Source organism: Schistocerca piceifrons, chromosome 9 (assembly GCF_021461385.2).
Source record: "Schistocerca piceifrons isolate TAMUIC-IGC-003096 chromosome 9, iqSchPice1.1, whole genome shotgun sequence".
Taxonomy (NCBI): Eukaryota; Metazoa; Arthropoda; class Insecta; order Orthoptera; family Acrididae; genus Schistocerca; species Schistocerca piceifrons.
The window spans coordinates 140,977,858-141,000,522 of record NC_060146.1 but is presented as its reverse complement, the minus strand read 5'-3'; positions in this window follow the sequence as shown (position 1 = coordinate 141,000,522).

Genomic DNA, 22,665 nt, shown 5'->3' with positions numbered 1-22,665 from the left:
CACACAAATGAGTTCCAAAATTGATCAGATATATATCACAGTATTTATCATGACAACTAATACGGAAAAAGTGCAGCAACAAATCAAGCTTACAAAATCAAAACGTTCATCAGGAATAGATAACATACCAGATTTTGTTGTAAAAAAATGTATAGACTTAATGTTTGAGCCACTGACCTATCTTGTAAACTTGTCCTTCTCAACTATCAACTTGCAAACGTTCTTAAAAATTGCTAAAGTGAAATTACTACACAAAACAGAAGTCAGGAATAGGTGTGAAACAATAGACGTTTTTCTCTACTGCCTGTGTTGTCAAACATTCCAGATAAACTTAGATAAAAGACTGTCTGATTCCATAAATAAATTTGCTAATAGAATCCCAACATGGTTTTAGGAAAAATCACTCAACGGAAACAGCAACATTTTCTTTTGTATATGAACTGCTACAGGAAGGAAGGAAGGAACATACCTGAGCACATTCCTAGATTTGTCAAAAGCAGCTGATACAATCAGTCATGACAAATTACTTGGTAAGATTCAGAAAAGACAGGAGAGCAGTGTGCTGATCATATGCCCCTCCATATCAGCATCTAGAGATGCCTGTGGGATGATGATGACGTGGTGGCTGGACAGTACGAGGTGCATTCAAGTTCTAAGGCCTCCGATTTTTTTCTCTGGACTGGAAAGAGAGAGAAACATGCGCATTGTTTTAAAATGAGGCCGCGTTCATTGTCAATATGTCCCAGAGATGGCAGCACCATACGGCAGATGGAGCTTTACCGCCAGCGGCGAGAATGAGAACTGTTTTAAATACTTAAAATGGCGACGTTTTCCTTACTTGAACAGCGTGCAATCATTCGTTTTCTGAATTTGCGTGGTGTGAAACCAATTGAAATTCATCGACAGTTGAAGGAGACGTGTGATGATGGAGTTATGAATGTGTCGAAAGTGCGTTCGTGAGTGCGACAGTTTAATGAAGGCAGAACATCGTGTGACAGCAAACCGAAACAACCTCGGGCTCGCACAAGCCGGTCTGACGACATGATCGAGAAAGTGGAGAGAATTGTTTTGGGGGATCGCCAAATGACTGTTGAACAGATCGCCTCCAGAATTGCCATTTCTGTGGGTTCTGTGCACACGATCCTGCATGACGACCTGAAAATGCGAAAAATGTCATCCAGGTGGGTGCCACGAATGCTGACGGACGACCACATGGCTGCCCGTGTGGCATGTTGCCAAGCAATGTTGACGTGCAACGACAGCATGAATGGGACTTTCTTTTCATCGGTTGTGACAATGGATGAGACGTGGATGCCATTTTTCAATCCAGAAACAAAGCGCCAGTCAGCTCAATGGAAGCACACAGATTCACCGCCACCAAAAAAATTTCGGGTAACCGCCAGTGCTGAAACAATGATGGTGTCCATGTTCTGGGACAACGGAGGCGTAATCCTTACCCATTGTGTTCCAAAGGGCACTACGGTAACAGGTGCATCCTACGAAAATGTTTTGAAGAACAAATTCCTTCCTGCACTGCAACAAAAAAGTCTGGGAAGGGCTGCGCGTGTGCTGTTTCACCAAGACAAAGCACCCGCACATCGAGCTAATGTTACGCAACAGTTTCTTCGTGATAACAACTTTGAAGTGATTCCTCATGCTCCCTACTCACCTGACCTAGCTCCTAGTGACTTTTGGCTTTTTCCAACAATGAAAGACACTCTCACGTTCACCAGCCGTGCTGCTATTGCCTCAGCGATTTTCCAGTGGTCAAAACAGACCCCTAAAGAAGCCTTCGCCGCTGCCATGGAATCATGGCGTCAATGTGAAAAATGTGTACGTCTGCAGGGCGATTACGTCGAGAAGTAACGCCAGTTTCATCAATTTCGGGTGAGTAGTTAATTAAAAAAAAAATCGGAGGCCTTAGAACTTGAATGCACCTCGTATCATTGGGCTTTTGTGGCCTGTTTGGGCAGGGTTAGTTTTTAGTTCTTGTTTTTACTATATGTAAATGATCTATATACAGTAAACAAAAAAAAGAAATTAAGAAGAGGGCATTGCATCCCAAAGGAATTATTCAGATGGGATAGAAGTTGGTAAATGTGATGTACACATACAGACAAACAAATGATTGCAATTTCAGAAAAACTGGATGATTTATTCAAGAGAAAAACTTCACAAATTGATTGAATTTTCTCTTTATGAGAGTATTGAAGGGCAATCTGTTTTAATTGTCGAAAACCATTCAAAATCCAAAATCACACAAAATATTTTTGAGACAACCATTTTCAACAGTCTTGGCTGTTATCTTCAGATCTCAACCACTCATTTGTAGGAAAATATGTTGGTTTTATACTGAACCTCATGCACAAGATGTCAAATGGATAAAATGCAGCACATTATAAATGCTGTCACCATTAAAATATATAAGAACACACAGCACCTTGTCCAGAGGGCCATGTGCATATACATATTGCTCACAGATTCTTGTTACGTGATACAGGTTCAGTACAGAATAGCACTTCTGTTTACATATGCTAGACCCATATTAAACTGTGCGAATCCACTTTAAATGGTGTGTAAGGTACAACTGACCAAATTCTCAAATTGAGCAAGTCAATAACACACTGGTCCACATTTTGCCCTTATGCAAGCAGTTATTTGACTTACCATTGATTGATAGAGCTGCTGGATGACCTCAAGAGGGATATTGTGCCAAATTCTGTTCATAATGCTCCAGATGTTCTCAAATGGGCAGAGATCTGGTACCTTGCTGGCTAAGGAAGGTTTTGGCAACCACAAAGACAAGCAGTAAAAACTCTGCTGGGAAAATTAGGATCATTATGGTCAGACCCTCCAACCAGCTCCAGATTTTGTTGCTCTGATGTGCCAATTCAACAGCATTTGACATGATGTTGCTCAGGAGGACATCCGACAACTCTTTTAGTCAATGCCAAGCCAAATAACTGCTTGCATAAGGGCCAGAGGTGGACCAATGTGTTTTGACTTCTTCAATTTGTGAAGGTGTTTCACTTGAACAAATCGTCCAGTTTTTTCTAAGATTATAGTCCTTTGGTTGTCTACACAGATATGAGGGGCATTTGAAAAGTCCATGCAAAGTCTGAGAGATGGCACCACCAGTGCATATCAAGATCATGTTTAGTTAGTGGCATCTTTGGAAAGAATGCACACCAAGTTTCAGCCATATTGGTCTATTTCTTTGTGTTTGGCATTTGTGTAAATCAAGGAAGTGGGGTGATTGTCAAAAATGGACAAAAAAGAATTTCGTGTGGTGATTAAACATTACTTTATGAAAGGCAAAATGTCTCAGGAGACTAAAGAGACGCTTTATAAACATTACGGTGACTCTGCACCTTTGATTAGAACAGTTTATAAATGGTTTAAAAATGTTTGGAGTGGCCATATGGCCTCAAGTCATACTGAACGTTCTGGACGCCCTGTGGAGGTTACAACGCCAGAAATCATTGATAAAATTCATGACATGGTGATGGACAACAGAAGAGTTAAGGTGTGTGAGATTGCTAGTGCTGTGGAGATCTCAAATGAATGGGTACATAATATTTTGCATAAACATTTGGACATGAGAAAGCTATCCGAAAGATGGGTTCCACAATTGCTCACGCTTGACCAAAAACGGAATCATGTGAAGTGTTGCAAGGATGGTTTGCAGCTGTCCAGGAAGAATCTGCAGGACTTTAAACATCGTTTTGTCACTGTAGATGAAACATAGATACATTACTATACCCCTGAGACCAAAGAACAATCTAAACAATGGGTTACCAAGGCAGAATCTGCACAAAAAAAAAAAAGCGAAGATCATTCCTTTGGTGGGAAAGGTTATGGCAACTGTCTTTTGGGATTCACAAGGGATAATCCTCATCGGCTGTCTGGAAAAGGGTAAAATTAATGCAGGTGCATATTATTCATCATTATTGGACCATTTGAAAACCGAGCTAAAGAAAAACGCCGGCGATTGGACTGCAAAAAAGTTCTTTTGCATCACAACAGTACACCAGCACGCACCTCAGAAGTTGCGGTCACAAAATTAATGGAAATAGGATTCTGTCTCATTTATTTATTTTATTTTATTTATTTATATACTTGTTCCATAGATCTGTACATGTGAGCAAGTCACTCAGATGTGGAACGTGTCAATGTACATAATAAAATACATAGAATAAAGACATTGTTATAGTATTAATAACAGTGCACAAAAGTCACTTATTAGCTTAAAAACTAGTCAACATAAATGTGAAGATAGCAGTTTCATATTTAGGGCATTATTGCATCTATTTTAACCTTGAACAGTAATCAAAACTCCCCACTTTGGGTTTAAAAGTGACCCAAAAATGGAAATGAGAAAAACAGGAATTTTTACATTAGGGCATTATTACATTAGTTTAACAGTAAACAGTGTCAAAAAATTTAAAAACATCTTTCCAATCTGGGTTTTACTTATTTCTCTGAAAGAATTCCTCTAGTGAATAAAGTGAGGTCTCAAGTAAATAATTTCTCAAGCTACGTTTAAATACTGATGTACTACTCCTTATACTTTTGATGCTGTTGGGTAGGGAATTGAAAATATTCGTTCCAGCGTACTTTACCCCTTTCTGAATAAGTGTCAAGTTCTTTAACTCACAGTGGAAATCCTCTTTTCTTCTGGTGTTATGTTCATGATGTAGGCAATTCGTTTCATACAGAGTGGGGTTATTTATTATGAAGCACATCAGTGAATATATGTACTGAGATGTTGCTGTCAGTATTTCAAGTCGTTTAAAAAGATTTTGACATGAGGTTCGTGGGGGTACACCACAAATGATTCTTATTGCTCTTTTTTGTGCTGTGAGGATTTTCTTTGCGACAGGTGTATTGCCCCAGAAGATGATGCCATAACACATGACTGAATGAAAATAGCCAAAGTAAGCTGACTTTGAGATGGTAATGTCATTGAAGCATGACAAAATTCGTAAAGCAAATGTTGCCGACGTCAGCCGTTTTAGTGTTTGTAGAACGTGATGTTCCCAATTCAGCCTACTGTCCACGTATACGCCTAGGAATTTTGATAAGTACACTTGCTTTATCATCTGATCATTCTGTGTGATAACTATTTCTTTTGGGTTTTTGTGGGTTGTCTGGAACTGGATAAAATTGGTTTTTTTCAGGTTTATTGAAAGGGAGTTAATACTAAACCAACCCAGAACTTCTTTAAGGATATCATTGACCTCGGATTCTAAGTCAGTAGCTGACACATTATCCACCACAATGCTCGTATCATCAGCGAACATTGTAAATTTACACTTCTTATTGATGGATAAAGGCAGGTCATTAACATATATGAGGAACAGCAAGGGCCCAAGCACTGATCCCTGTGGCACTCCATGCTGCACAATTCCCCACTCAGAGTCCACTGTATATTGTGATACACTATCCGAAACATCTAGAATAATCTTCTGTTTCCTATTTTCGAGGTACAATTTTAACCAGTTCCCTACAGGTCCTGTAATTCCATAATGACAGGCCTTCTTGAAGAGTATCTGGTGATCTACACAGGTGAACGCCTTTGATAGGTCGCATAAGACACCAATTGGCAGCCTCTTGCTGTTTATAGACTCTAGAACATCATTTGTGAATGAGAAAATTGCGTTATCTATTGAAACTCCCTTTTGAAAACCAAACTGCCGAGTGTTAATGATGTTCAGGTCACCAAGGTGTGCCACAATCCTGTTGTACAGAGCTTTTTCTAGGACTTTTGAAAATGTTGTTAATAGAGATAGGGCGATAGTTTGACACATTTGTAGCATCCCCTGCTTTGTACAGGGGCCTGACAACAGAGTATTTCATTCTATCTGGAAACACTCCTTGTTGCATGGATGTGAGACAAAACTTCTGTCACTTCACTACAGCAAGCCTTCAACAGCTTGCTTGAAATATCGTCGATACCAGCAGAATGTTTATTTTTCAAAGACTATGATTTTTTTGATTTCATTGGCAGTAATGGGAAGCACACTTATTTGACTGAAAGGTTCTGGAAAATTATTTTTCATTATACGGGCAGCTTTATCTACAGAACCATGGCAACCTATCTGTGTTGGGACAGTTAAAAAATGTTGGTTAAAGATTTCAGCAATTTCCTCACTATTAGTTATCTCTGAGTTGTCAACAGTTAAAACAATATTTTTGTCTTTGGTGTAGTTTACAGTCCCTGTTTCTCTCTTTATCACATTCCAGATTGTTTTAATTTTATTTTCAGAATTAGTAATTTCAGATGCTATACACATACTTTTAGAGTTTTTAATTACTTTGGCAAGAATTTTACAGTAGAGTTTATAATGTTTTAGCTGAGCAGGGTTGTTAGAAGTCTTTGATGCTATGTAGAGTTGTCTTTTTCTCTGACAGGAAGCTATGATGCCCTTAGTGAGCCATTGTTTTTTTTGCAGCCCTTGCAGGTTAGACTCTGTATGACTTTTTTGGAAATACACTTTCAAAGATACCTGCTATCTCATTTGTGAATAAATTGTATTTTGAATTAGCAGTTTCTGCTAGATAAACAGGTGTCCAGTCAGTATGCTGAAGACATGATCTGAACGTTTGAATAGCTTCCTCACTTATTTTCCTTACTGTTTTCCATCTAAGTGAGGTGTCACTCAGAGGAATTCCCAAGCTGTTGAAAGTAACTCGTTGTCCGTCATGGTCAGACAGACCATTTATAACCATTTCAATATTAATATGGTTGACTTTACTCTGATCAACAAAAATGTTATCAATGAGAGTACTGGAAGAGGTTGTGGTTCTGGTGGGCGAGCTAACTACGGGAACAAGGTTGTACATGCACATGAGATTTTCAAACTCCACCTTGCAGGGAGAATTAACCAAGAAATCTATGTTAAAATCCCCAACAACTACCATGCCCCTATTTTTTCTACTTAAGTACAACAAAAAAGTATCTAATTGTTTAACAAACACTTTAAAATTTCCAGATGGTGCCCTGTAAACTGCCACAACTGTTAATCTGGAGACTGTGTCTGGCACCTCTATAGCACATACTTCAAAATGTAGCTCAAAGCAGAATCTTTGTACATCTACTGCCATGAACAAGACATTGTTTTTTACATATACAGCTACTCCTCCTATGTCCATATAGTTCCTGCAATAAGACGTTGCCAAAACATAATTGGGAATAGGGAAGACTTCAATACCAGCAGTGATGTGGTGTTCTGTTAGACACAGAATGTGGGCACTGTTTATACCTTTTGTGTCTTCTATATTTGCTGTGAACTGATCCAGCTTGCAGTATAGGCCTCTTATGTTCTGATGAAACAGTTAACTTTTGTTTGTCTTTAATTGTATTGCTGTTTGAGTGAACTTTCGTTTGTGTATTAATTACTTGTTGCACATTTTTGTTACTGGACCAAATCCTGCTAGATTTGGCCCAGCTCACTAGTTTCCCTCGTTAGTTAGGGCTATGACTGGTCTGCTTTCATGATCGTTATTGTTTAGGCCTATTATTTCATGAAAAGCTTTTCCAATGTCTGCTGCTAGTTTATTTTTGCCAAACTGACTTAGATGTAGTCCCTGCTTTGTGAAGCAGTGTGTCTCATACCTGTCTGTATCCAGTAGTGTCACATTCGTAAACTTAGTGCAAAAGTGTTTCAGTTTACTATTCGTTAGGCGAATTTCTCTGTTCACACAAGACCAGTCTGCCTGGTCATATCTCCTGGGCACAGTTGTTAGTATTATGTTTGTATGCTGTAATAACTGCAGCAATACGAGTAGCTTTTTAATGAAAGTGCTGGCCTCGTTGCAATAAACATCGTTTGCTCCTGCGATTATCGCAACACAGTCATTTTCCGTGAATTTAGCACATTCTGTGTGTATGTCTTCTACCACATTCACGAATTTTGCACCTGGTTTAACAATTGCTGATATACACGAACCATCTTGAGCAGAATTCGACATGCATGGCGAAATATTGCGAGCATGACTGTCTCCAAATATTTTTCCGTTGTGTTTGTTTACGTACGCGATCGGAACTTTTTCTTACGCAACCACGCGTGTTTTGTGTTGCCGTCTACTACAATTTTAGATGCACTGTTTTTGTTATTTGAATTATCACTGTTTATCAAGCACTGAACTTTGTCCACTGTTGAGGCTTCTTTATTCAGTTGTGGGTTTCCTTTCTTGTATATAAATGTGGCGTCGTCGACGGTTACGTTTTCACGACGTACATAACACTGATCTACACACACTGTCGAAGCGCTACCGTTTTGTAGAGCTGTATATCGGTCTTGGAGGACAGCGTATTTCACTTCTAGCACTTCAATATCGGTTTGTAGCATTCTGATTATTTCGTCCTTATTTTTGATAATGTTTGAAAATTTACTTTCACACGCGGCTGCTATGCACGGCTCACAGGTCCACAAATAGTCATCAGTTACGAGTTTTAAGTTGATCTTGCAGCAATTTTCATGAAACCAGTACTTGCAGGTTCTACACTGGATTCCTTTACGAACTTTTCTGATACACAATTTAAAATTACTATTACTTTTATCTTCACAACTGGGAGCTGAACCTACGCGTACTTTCTCTATCGGCGCCATCTTGGAAACCTATTCTCTAGACTTGGCTCCCTTGGACTACTATTTGTTCCCCAATTTGAAGAAATGGCTGGCAGGCCAAAGATTTTATTCAAACGAGGAGGTGATTGCAGCAACTAATTGATATTTTGCAGACTTGGACAATTCCTGTTATTCAGAAGGGATCAACAAATTAGGACAGTGTTGGACGAAGCGTATAAGTCTAAAAGGAGACTATGTTGTAAAATAAAAGAGGTTTACCCCAAACACGTAGGTAGTTTTTATTTTTGCACGGACTTTTCAAATGCCCCTCGTTCATCACATCTACCTATTTCCATCCCTTTTTGATGATTCCTTCATGACACTTTTTTATGGGTGTACAGACAGTAGTCACAGTAAACTATACCAATCTTCAGACGACACCAGCGTCTTGATTACAGGAAGTGGCAGAGCAACCTTTGAAAACAAATAAGGCTATCACAAAGAATATAGTAGAGAACTTTGATTCAAATAGCTTGATTATAAATCTGGAAAAAACTCCAGTAGACACATTCACCACCCAGAGTAGAACTCCAGATAATCCCCATGCTGAAATAAATGGATAAACAATCAGAAAAACAAAGAATACAAAATTTCTCAGTTTATGGATACAACAGCATATCGACATGGATACTCTGCAAATCACACTTAAGTGCCTGGCAGAGGGGACTACATAAATAAGAAACTGAACAAATCATATTTCATAATATGAGCTCTAAGAAAAAATTAAACTTAAGCAGTTGAATTCGCACTGGGAGATGAAGGAGCTTGCACAGGATAGAGTAGTATGGAGAGCTGCATCAAACCAGTCTCAGGACTGAAGACCACAACAACAACAACAACAAGAAACTGTATATCATATTATAATCTCAGGACTATATGTTTTGTTTACATTCACTCAGTACTGAAAATGTAGTATTTTTGGAAAATTATGGAGCAAGTTTGAGATCACTTAGATTGCAGAAAAAGATTATTAGACTAATGGAAGGGGTAGACCAAAGATCATCATGCAAGCCACCACTTAAGAAAAATAAAATAACACCACTCTCATGTCCTTATATACTAGAAAAAATTAAACTTTAGCAGTTGAATTCGCACACAGCTACGACATAAGACAAATAAATGATGTAACACATGTACAACAGACTAATACAGAATTATTACAGAAAGGATTGTTGCATCCCATCATCAAACTGTACAATGCATTACCAACATCCACAAAACAAGTAATAGATAGAAACAATCTCAAAGTAACAGTGAAGGATTACCTAATCAAGTACTGCCTCTATAAAGTATGTGGGGGTATCTACAAAGAGAAAACTGCAGCATCAGTTAGGGTTACTTTCTTGAAGTGTATAGAATAATAGAATGTTATGTAACATTATCTTTTACTGAACTGACTATTTTTCAAAATTTCAAGAAATGTGTGTAGTAGTTATGAATGGTCCAATATATTTTGTGTGCTGTACAGCCCTAAGATCACAGGAACAGGAAATAAATGAATAAATATTAACCATCACACACAATTATTTTTCATGAGGCCCTTTCATTTTGTACTACCAGTATTACAGTACCCAGTTTGCCTCTCTTCATTGTTGTGTAGTGCCAGATCTAACTTGTTCACATATTTTCACACAAAGTGAAAAAAGGCCTAGTTTTTAAGACTGAATTCATCACAAAATGAGGTGTGAATATGGGAAAGATATTGAGATTTGACAGTATTGATTTACAACAGTATGGTTTAGAAGTTGGTGATAATGCATTATCTCACTTAAATAAATAAAAAGGATAACCTCCTTACATCCTTTTAGGAAAATAATAGAATAGATAGAAATTCAACAGATGTGTTATGCATATCAGAATATCACACAGAAAACATTGAAATTGAACAGATGCATCAAGATGAGTACAATATTTGAGGCATGTTTTTCAACTAATGAGGAGAACACTGCAAATGCCATCACCCAATTCTCCACGAACTTTGCCCAGTGAAAAAGGAGTCAAAATAAGTGAACATGTGTCTCGGCCTACCTGTAAATACTCGACCATTTCTGAAAAAACAATGGTCAAAGTTTTTGATGTATTTTCCTTGTACTTTATGTGCCTTTTACTATGTATTATGCTGAGATGAAATGGTGGCTCAATTGTCAGTGTTGTGGCTTCTTAAGTTTGCTACCCATGCTTGAAACCCAATAATTCTTTTTATTTTTATTATTTTCATTTATCTACCCATGTCTGTGGAAGGTTATTACACAAATGTTTCTTATAAAATTAGAGGGTACAAGGGCATTATGTTAACTGCAAAATTACAATTGGATTTCACAATATGTGCCACACATTTATTATATAATATATGCGTGTATGGTATGTTGAAATTCTCATATTCTGATATTTCATTCTCATACCAATTTTTATATTTTATTTGTATTTTTATTCTTCTGGAAGATTTGGTGCATTCTCTTGGATGATACTAATAGTAGAAACATTTGAAAGACAAATATTCTGAACACTGTGATGGCGGCTAGTGTAAAAATTCGTTGTGCGTGTCCGAGAAAAAGTGTGAATTTTGCCGTGAAAAAGAAAAATTGTGACAGTTGTAAGGATGAAATTACAAAGCTCAGCGAACGGGTGTCTAGTTTACAATTTATTATCAGTTCCTTGAAGATGGATATCTAGAAACTTAAAGAAGAAAAAAGTGAGCGGAACATGAAAAACTCGCGCCATGAAAGTACGAATATGTCGGAGAATTGGACGGAAGTGAAGTACAAAAGACGCAAACAGATAATACAAGATACAGGAAACGGCGAAAGAAACATAAATATAGTGAACGAAAATTACTTTCAAGCTCTTTCGACTACGGATTGTGAAAGTGAAGTTAACAGTGCGAGTGTACCATGTGGAAAATCAAACGACTTTGTGAATAAGGTAAAACATGGAATATTTCAGCAGCAGTTAAGTAAAAGATCATATGCGAAAGTGCTCACGAAAAATCTTCCACCGCTAAGCTGCTCTACTGAGACAATATCGACATGTGTTAGCAAAAAAGACACAATAAATAGTGCCAAACAAGACTTCGCTTACTGCAAAGATAGGCAGAAAACAGGCAATCTCGGAACAGCAAGTACCGGTAAAATTGAACTGTATGCCGACAGCCAAGGACGAAATACAGCCGCTGAATTTCGGCGTACAAGTAGTCAGAATTTTAGTTTTAACTGTACAATAAAACCAGGAGCAAAATTCAGTGCTGCTACGTCAATGAGTCAAGAAAAAATTTCCTCATTGAGCAAAAAGGACTTTTCCATCTTCCTGGCGGGATCAAATGATATAGCTAGGAACGAAAAAAACGATCTCTTAATATCGCTAAAAAGAAAACTGTATGAGCTGAGAGGAACAAATGTTATTGTTTTTTCAGTGCCACACCGTTACGACTTCATAGAATGGTCCTGTGTAAATAAAGAAATTGAAACTGCAAATAAAGAGATGCAAAATATTTGCAAGCGGTTTGAAAATGTAACATTTGTGAACATCAGCAACTTAGGGAAAGGATTTCACACAACACATGGTTCCCATCTAAATGTACTGGGAAAAAACGTAATAGTAACCAAAATTTTAGAACTTGTAAATAAAATCTCAAATGTGCAGTGTGATGATAGAAAAGTCATACCTCTCATGGACAGGAAGTGTGTGTATTCTGTAGAATCCAATGTGAAATCTGCTATAGTGAAGCTACACCTCTCCAAGACAAATGTGAAATTTTATTAATGCAAGTGAACACTCCAAATGTTAATAATTCACAGAAAGGCACAGCAGTTATGGAACAACAAACACCAGAAATAAGTGAAACAGCAGCAGCACCATCATTATCAGCAGAAGCAGCAGCAGTAACAGAACCAACAACGACTGGAGCAGCAACACAGCAATGCTTAAGGAGGAGCCAAAGGAAAAATACATCTGTGTCATTCAGTGATAATTTTTTATGGTTTCAAGCCAAGAAGAAAATAAAAATGTGAAAAACCAGCCTGCTAACTCACAGATAAGTCACAACAACATCCTATTTTTAAACATTCAGGGTCTTGAAAATAAAGTTGAAATTCTGGATGAGTCATTGCCACAGAATAAGTATTCTTTCTTATGTATATCAGAACATTGGCTTAAACCAGAACAAATACAATACTATGTACCAGAAGGTTATAAATATGGAAACAGTTTTTGCAGATCTCAGTACCGTAATGGTGGTACTGTTATCTATGTTTCAAATGTAGAGAACTAGATCTTGGTTGGGCATGTGTAGAGAAACACTTTGAAATTACCGGGATCATATGTGATATAATGAAACTTATCATAGTATGTATCTACCATTCCCCTGACTCAGATGATAAAACTTTTTTAGATAATTTAGACAGTGTACTCTGCTACATAACGAAATGGAAACAGTATGTAACTGTAATTGGGGGAGACTTTAATTCAAGCTTTGATGTAACATGTAACAAACCCAGTGTAAATAAGTTACTGAATATGCTGAGGCAGCACAACTTCCATCATGTAAATTCAGAACCAACAAGACTACAAGCGTGCTTGGATAATGCTTTTGTCAACTGTGCTCGTGATATGTACTCCACCAAGGTAAAGGAGTTTGTTTTCTCAGACCACTCCATGTTAACAGTAAAGTTAAGACATTTTATAAAAGGAGATGAGAGCAAGGCTGGACAAAAGTTAACAAAATCTAATACCTTAATATTAACAAAACACAATCTCATAAAACTAACACACCAGTTGAGCATAACAAACTGGGACAAATTATTTCAAAACTGTGATTCCAGTGCCCAAACAGTTTATGAAACATTCCACAATTACTTAACAGGTATTTTAAAAGCCCATCTTGTTCAAAAGAAATACCATAAAACAAGAAAAGGTAAATTTTGGTACACCAAAGAACTGGAGAATCTAAAAAATAAGCTACTGCTGTTGAAGCGCCTTGCCAAAGTAAACAATTCTAATGAAATTAAGGATCTTGAAAAAATCACTAAGAAACTGTATAAGAAAGAGTTGCAATTAGCGAAACTAAGATACAACACAAATTTCATAAAAAATAGCAAAAACCAATGCAAAACAGCCTGGTCAGTAATTAATACTGTTAAAGGTGAAGTCAGAAACTTCGACAAGACAGTCCCAATACCAGCAGATACATTCAATAAATATTTTGTAAGCTGTGCTGATGATATCAAAAAGCTGATCAGTAAACCCAATGTAACATATATAGATTATCTGAAGAGAGCAAACCTAAATCATAATAGGGCCGGATCATCATTGAAACACTTCAGAGAGGTATGCCAACATGAAGTTCTTAAAATAGTCAAAGAAATGAAAAATTCATACAGTACAGATATTTTTAATATGTCAAACAATCTATTGAAAGAAATCATACATTACATTGCAGCACCATTAACATATTCTATAAACCTGTGTCTCATAGAAGGGTTTTTTCCTGATCCTCTCAAACTATCCAAGGTAACTCCAGTCTTTAAGAAGGGTGTCAAATCAGATCCTGCAAACTACAGACCAATTTCACTAATTCCAGTACTAGGAAAAGTCTTTGAAGGCATAATATATAAGCAGATGTATGAGTACCTAGAACTAAATGGTATGTTAAGTGCATCACAGTTTGGTTACAGAAATGGAAGGTCAGCTATACATGCCATAGAGCTCTTAGTCAGAGACATTCTAGCAGCATTTGAGGACCATGCGCACGCACAGGTAACCTTATGTGATCTGAGCAAAGCTTTTGACTGTGTTGACCACTCACTTCTGCTCTCTAAACTTGAGTACTATGGAATATGTGATAAAAGTTTAAAACTCATCAAATCATACCTCAATAAAAGGAACCAGGTGGTGAGTTCAGGAAGTCATCTGTCAAACATACTCGAGGTTCAACATGGAGTGCCACAGGGATCTAAATTAGGACCACTTCTTTTCCTTGTACACATAAATGACTTACCAGGAAATATAGATGTAAAGACATATATGTATGCAGATGACACAACTTTTCTATCTGTAAACCATGTACTTGATAACCTTGTGAGTGATATGAAATTGGCAAAAGAAAATGCAACATCATGGTTTAATGCCAATGGTCTGCTATTAAATGAGGAAAAGACCCAGAATATGTGGTTCAGTCTATCAAAGACTACAAAAATAGAAAAACAGAAGGCAAAGTTTTTAGGTATTGTACTTGACAACAGTCTAACATGGAACTCTCATGTTGATCACATAGTGGTTAGGTTGTCAAGAGTTATATATTTGTTGAAGAGACTGATGTGTTGTGTGACATTTGAGTATGTAAGGACAGCGTACTTTGCCTTTTTTCAATCTGTTTTAAGGTATGGGTTAATACTCTGGGGAAACGGCAGAAAATTAAATGAAATTATGGTGATCCAGAAGAAAGCAATCAGAGTAATGGCTAAGGTAGATAATAGAACACATTGTAAACCATTGTTCACTAAATATAGAATTTTAACAGTAATTAATTTATATATTCTTGACAGTGTTAACTACATACTTGCTGAACTACCTAATTTAAGTGTAACAAATGAAAGACATGGCTACTATACAAGGACGTGTACTTCTCTGCTGTTGCCACAAAATAGATTAGCCAAAACTAACAATAGTCATAAGTATATGACAATTAAAATATATAACAAATTGTCTAAAAATGGGTCAATCAAGCCTGACAAATTATTTAAAGACAATGTTCATAACTTCTTGCTAACCAATCCATTCTATTCATTAGAAGAATTTTTAGAAATGCCTAATATCAACTTAAATGTGTAAAAAAATTTTTTTGTAAAATTAATAGGTTAAGTGAACTGACGAAGTCTATTGCATGTAACAATGCTGAATGACTAATAAAGAATCTGAATCTGAATCATTATGCAAAGGCAGGTTTCCCATGGTGACATTTCTTCATATGAATCTCACCATGGAAAGAAACATTTTTAACATTGGTGAAGATTTCACATGTTGGAAATAATTTCACAGCAGACCATGCTTAACGGATCACTTTTCCAAAAACTGACACTTGCAATTGATCATGAATTAAGATACACTACTGGGATTTCACTGAAAACAGTTTCAGCTAATTTTGTCACCTTTTATTATTCACTCATCTGACATACAATCAGAAGATGAATAAGAACACTGATATATCAATATTCAATGGCAAACATTCATATAGTAATCTTCTACAAACAAGGATATATAAATGAAAGAAAAAATAAAAGTATTGATCAGATTTCAAACATGGGGAGCAAAATTAAGAAGGTGTGACACTAATCACTGAGCTACCATTTTGTCTGAGGATATCACGCGGTGATAGGCACATAAAGTACATGGAAAATGGCTGAAAAGTTTGACCATTTATTCAGAAACAGTTAAGTACCTACGGATAAGCCAAGATGTGTGTTTGCTTATTTTGAACCTGTTCCACTGAATGAAGTTTCTGGAAAAGCAGTTGTGTCGCTTGCCATGTTCTCCTCGTAAGTACCATTTTGGAATAAAAATAAAACAAGTAGACTTTTGTTAGCAAATTTTATTTTTATATGGAAGCCTGTACCTTTACCTACTTCTTTACACAATTCCCACCAATATTTGGCTTGTTTACGTTAATTTATCAGTATTTGAAATGCCTCCTCCAATTGAGAATCCACCCAACTGTAAAATACCTGCTGTGATTCATTTTCTTAGTGCTAAACGTGTGAATGTGGCTGAAATTCATTGTCAGATCAAATAGCTCTGAGCATTATGGGACTTAACATCCATTGTCAGATCAGTGAATCGTAATGGTGAAAACATAATGAGCAGTAGGATGGAATGGAAATGGGTGAGAGCTTTTAAAGATGGCCATATGATTGTGCATGATGAAGAATAGAAAGGGTGATCTTCAGTCATTACTAATGATTTGATGCAGAAAGTTGATGAAAAAGTTAGAGAGAACACATGCTTCATGATTTTGACTTTATGTGATGAGCTTCTGCAAGAAGTGTGCTTTATGCAGTCGTTGCCTAATCAGATAGCAGATTTCTACAAGGATGATATTCGAAAGCTGGCTGTACAATACAGTGACTGGTTTGGTATTGGTGGGAATTATGTGGAAGGGCAGATTAAAGTACAAGCTCTCATGTAAAAATAAAACTGCTAACTAATGTGTACTTCTTTTATTTTTATTTAAAATTGGTACTTACTTAAAAAATGTGCCTCATCATACTATTGCAGAACATATAACAGCAAGGGGGAATGCCTATATATGCAAAAACAGGAGTTAAGTTGCCAGACCTTAACATTAATGGTGGTGTTGATCAGCCTTTTGAATGCTGTGCTGCTATAGTGGATCAGAAAACACACAAATTTGTAGTACAAACAGTTTACAGGAAAACAGCATGAAGTATTTTAAGCTACATAAAGCAACTAGAAAAAGGTTTAATAAGACTGTGCACACTTGACAGGAGAAACATTGTATGTAGAGACTTTGATGTTAATTTTCTGCCACATAGTATAGACTGAGGACACCTAAAGTTTTTGATGCCCAGGTTTTAATTACATTCTGCAGTTAAGTTTCATGTGAGGATTAAAGGATAGATTGCAATGGATACTGACAATTTGTTTCTAGACCTAAGAACCTGCAGCGATTTAGTTGTAAAACCAGTAATCAATGGTTTATCTGGCCATGATGGGCAAGTCTTAACAATAAAATTTGCTGGCCAATTAAGTATAGATTATGGAAAAAAACAACTATATTACAGAATCACAAAAAATTAACTCAGTCAGAATGGTTAGAGAGAAATTACAGGAGGAACACGGGAGAAATTTTTAAAGTGGACAGTACCGATGCAAAGTTTAACTCTTTTGTAAGGATCTTGCTATGGAACTCTGAGTATTGTTTTACCCAAAAACAATTAAAGGAAAAATTGAACACAAGCAAATATAAGGAGTGGATAACTGCTGGGATTAAAGAAAATATTATGCTAGTAAGAGAGAGATGTATATAATTCAGAGGACAAACACTAAATCAGAAACTCAATTACTACAAGCGTTGTAAAATCCTTCAGTCAATCACTAAAAAAGCATAACTTCTATACCATGCTCAAAAAAATAACGCTCTAAGGGAAGATAAAACTATCCTAAACATTATTGAACTAGAAATAACCCAAAATAATCATTGAAATGAAGTAAATCCTCCAGAAAATAGCTCTCACACAAATGGTAACACTTTCAACTCTTTAGTCACCAAACTGAATGATTACTTCCTGATAATGATAACAGATACTGCACCCAATAGTAAACAAACAATACATATGCATTACTTCTACTTGTGCAGTTGCTGTTTGGACTACCACAAACATAGATTTCAGAAATACGTCACTTAAAGAGATTACAGAATTTATCAGGTCACTAAGAAGTAGTGATTGTGGTGACCATGGTGATCTTCCTAGCATAATATTAAAATATTATGTTGAGTTGACAAGGACTAACCTTAATCTATCTTTGTCATCAATCAATGACTTTGGGTATATTTCATGAAAGACCTCAATATTCTGTAGTAATACCCATCTACAAGACTGGTGATGGGCAGATGGCAGCTAATTACAGACTTTTATCCCTCCTTTCAGCCTTTTCAGAAGTGTTTCAGAAAGTGGCCTATGAATTCTGATTCATTCAGCTGAGCAGAACATGTTAGCTGCCTCTCAGTTTGTCTTCTGTAGAGGATTCTCCGCAGAAGACGCAGTGCAAGACAGCACAAATGAGTGCTAGCCAGTGCCAGCAGGTGATCATGTACTAATGAGCTAGAGCATACCGCAAATATTGCACTAAAATCACATAATTTCTATTCGAATGCAAGCCTGAAGTCACACTAAAATTATAACAATTCTCTTCGAATGTATGCCAGTATGCAAATAAAATGGATTAAAACATAATTTGTATTGCACTCTCCACAATAACTAGAAACCAGTGTCGAGTGCTGAAATGGTGGTCAGCCATGCTACAGTCAACTCAGAAAAGGACACAGCTGTCTATCTTCAACTGTGCATGCTCTGATGAGACATCATCTCTGCAGCACTGAGGATGCTACATTGCTCACAGCACCAGGTCAATGTTTTTCATTGACCACCATGTGTAAAGTATTGTGCAATTGTGTAGAGTATGAGGGATTGTAGAGGAGCAGCTGACATATCAGTGCCACAGCCCAGTCATCAAGTGAAATGATGCAATTAGTGGGGTTGGGTTCATTTCTGGCTGCTGCCTTCACTTTTCTTCATTTTATTTTACTCTTGGCAATGTTAAGCTATTGATTATAAATTTTAGGCCTTTGACTGCTACATACATGCTGTTTACATTCCGTGCTGAGAGTGGCTTTGTTGTCACTGTACTGCTCACCTAATGCTGCTAAGTGTGCTGAAAGATGATGTTCCTGCTGCTATGAAATACTTATAATCGAATTTTAAGAAAACTATTAGGGGAAGAAATTTGATTTTTGCATGTCTTACGGTCTGATATATTTGCTCAATAAAGGATTGAATTTCCTTTCATTGTTCATATTAGTCACTGTTCTGCATCAAATTAAGTAAAGAATTTTATGAAATTTTAAAGATTTTGCGGAGGTGAAAACGCACTATGTGAACTTTGCATGTGGAAGGTTTTAGCCCATACATTGCTATTATGAAATGTAGATAAGATATAATATTTCATAAATCATAAATAGTCTTCCTGATCATTGTTCTTGGACTGTGTCTGAAAGATTTCTCATTTCTTGACTACAAATTTCAGCAGTGATGGTTGCACCATGTGTAAGCAAGTCGTACTACACCACACCATTTCTGTTCCACCAGATGCATGAGCTTATCTTTTGGGAATGCATGCAAGTCTATGTATTGGGTGTTGTTGCTTTTGTTTGCGCTCAACCATTCCTTTCTTTTCCTTACTTTAGCATAAAGACACCATTTTTCATCACCAGTACTGATAAAGGATAGGAATGGACATTGTTGTTCATGAGCTCATTGATGATAAGCAAACAGAGATGCACATATGGTCACCTGCTGATTTTTATGATTTTGGCTTAGAGCAGGTGGAAATGTGGAACCCATACATCAAATTTTTTAACCTTTTCCATTGCACGTAAATGTCACACGATGGTAGATTGATTACAGTTCATCATATTTGCCAGTTCTCAAGTACAGTGACATGGATCATTGTGTATTAATGCATTTGAATGATGATCATCAAATCCTGAAGGTCTTCCTGAATGTGGACAGTGGATGTCTGGACCCTCACCTATCAGTGAACTTTAACTTGTAAGGTATAAGGGAGGCCACATTTTGGACTGAAATTTCAATCATGTGGTTATAAGGGGAAAAATAAGTTGGACTCCCCAGAACTGTTGAGCTCGCTAGGTCTGCTGGAAACACTGGCAATGGGACATACTATAAAGCAATGAGATAAAAAGGAGACAGTGCAAGAGAGATGTTGCATAGACAGTGGCAGTGAGAGGGAGCTGCTTAGTATGAAAACTTAACTACAAAGAGAGAGTAGGGAAAACGATTTTTAATGTTCTGTGTTCAAAGAGCATGAATACACGTGCCAAAATTTTTGGTGAGAAAGACAGAATGAGGATTGAAGCAGCTGGTTCCCCACTTTTCCTGTGTTTTTTCTATTTTAAAGAGGAATATATGGTCTTTTGTGTGCTCTGATTCAATCCACTGGTTCTGCGATTTTATGGGCACATGAGTTTTTACTGTCTTAGCTTCTGTAGTAACAGAATTCAGTTTTTAGTGTGGTTATGGGACATACCTTGGATTCAAAGGTTTTATATAATTTTCCATAAGTAGCTAGAGACCTATCTATGGTTATGAAAGTTTTTATGTCTACACATGAAATGCACTATTTTAAATAATATTAATTTACCAACATGTTAGTAGTGTGAAGACAGCACAAGAAATTTTATGGCAACCAATGCAGACTTTTGCATTTCTGATACTTGCCTATATGTCATAATGATGTTTTATGTAGTACAGACAAACTGTGAATTTTTAAATTTCCAAATTAAACCAAAACTATGATGCAACATCATTCCAGTTTCTAGGTTTAATTTCCTTAAATTATTTCTCAAATTTTGTTTAAGAGCCCAATGATTCTGTGTCACATATTGAGGAATACTCTCAAACTTAAACAATTCAATTAACAAAAAAGAGTCCTCCGTCAGTCTGTAGGTCCCCTAGCGCAGCTACCCACCAACCGCGGGGTCTCTGATGCCCCCTTGTAGACACTGTGACCCACCCTTTCTTATGGAAGGGGGAAGTGTGAAGAGGAGGCACAGCTAGTCTGGTGATATTTAGGAATTTTTGCAAAATTTTAGTTCATAGTTTCTATTGAGTTCTTCAAGAACTCTTTCAGCACAACTTCACAAGTGTCTGTATGCCATCCCAGATTGCCTTTCAGGACAGAGACAGGTCAACCCTATATTAGTTACCAAATTGAAAACCATGCCACTTTTGTGGTGTCTGTGCTGAATAACCTGGTTGACACACACCCCTGAGTTAGCCAATAGCAAGCATCTACATCTACATCTATGTGATTACTCTGCTATTCACAATAAAGTGCCTGGCAGAGGGTTCAATGAATCACCTTCATGCTGTCTCTCTACCGTTCCCCTCTCGAACGGCACGTGGGAAAAACGAGCCTTTAAATTTTTCTGTGCGAGCCCTGATTTCTCTTATTTTATCGTGATGATCATTTCTCCCCACGTAGTTGGGTGCCAACAGAATGTTTTTGCAATTGGAGGAGAAAACTGGTGATTGAAATTTCATGAGAAGATCCTGCCGCGACGAAAAATGCCTTTGTTTTAATGATTGCCACTCCAATTCACTTATCATGTTTGTGAAACTATCTCCCCTATTTCATGATAATACAAAACGAGCTGCCTTTCTTTGTACTTTTTCGATGTCATCTGTCAGTCCCACCTGATGCGGATCCGACACTGCACAGCAATACTCCAGAATAGGGTAGACAAGCATAGTGTAAGCAGTCTCTTTGGTAGACCTGTTGCACTTTCTAAGTGTTCTGCCAATGTACCACAGTCTTTTGTTTGCTCTACCCACAATATTATCTATGGGATTGTTCCAATTTAGGTTATTTGTAATTGTAATCCCTAAGTATTTAGTTGAATTTGTGTGACTTATCGCATAATCAAAATTTAGCTGATTTCTTTTAGCACTCATGTGAATAACTTCACACTTTTCTTTATTCAGGGTCAATTGTCACTTTTTGCACCATACGGATATCTTATCTAAATCATTTTTCAAGTCATTTTGATCATCTGATGACTTTACAAACATCATCTGCAAACAATCTAAGATGGCTACTCAGACTGTCTCCTATGTCATTAATATAGATCAGGAACAATAGAGGGCCTATAATACTTCCTTGGGAAACGCTGGATATTACTTCTGTTTTACTTGATGACTTTCCATCTATTACTATGAACTGTGACCTTTCTGACAGGAAATCATGAATCCAGTTGCACAACTGAGGCAATACTCCATAGGCACGCAGTTTGGTGGGAAGATGCTTGTGAGGAAGAGTGTGGAAAGCCTTCTGGAAATCTAAAAATATGGAATAAATTTGACATCTCCTGTCGATAGCAATTATTACTTCATGAGTATAAAGAGCTAGTTGTGTTTCACAAGAACAATATTTTCTGAATCCGTGCTGACTATATGTCAATAAATCATTTTCTTTGAGGTACTTCATAATGTTCAAATACAGTATATGTTCTAAAACCCTACTGCAAATCTACATTAGTGATATAGGCCTGAATTCAGCAGATTACTCCTACTTCCCTTTTTGGATATTGGTGTAACCTGAGCAATTTTCCAGTCTTTAGGTATGGATCTTCCTGTGAGCAAATGGTCGTATATAATTGCTAAATATGGAGCTATTTTATCAGCATACTCTGAGAGGAAACTGACTGGTATACAATGTGGACTGG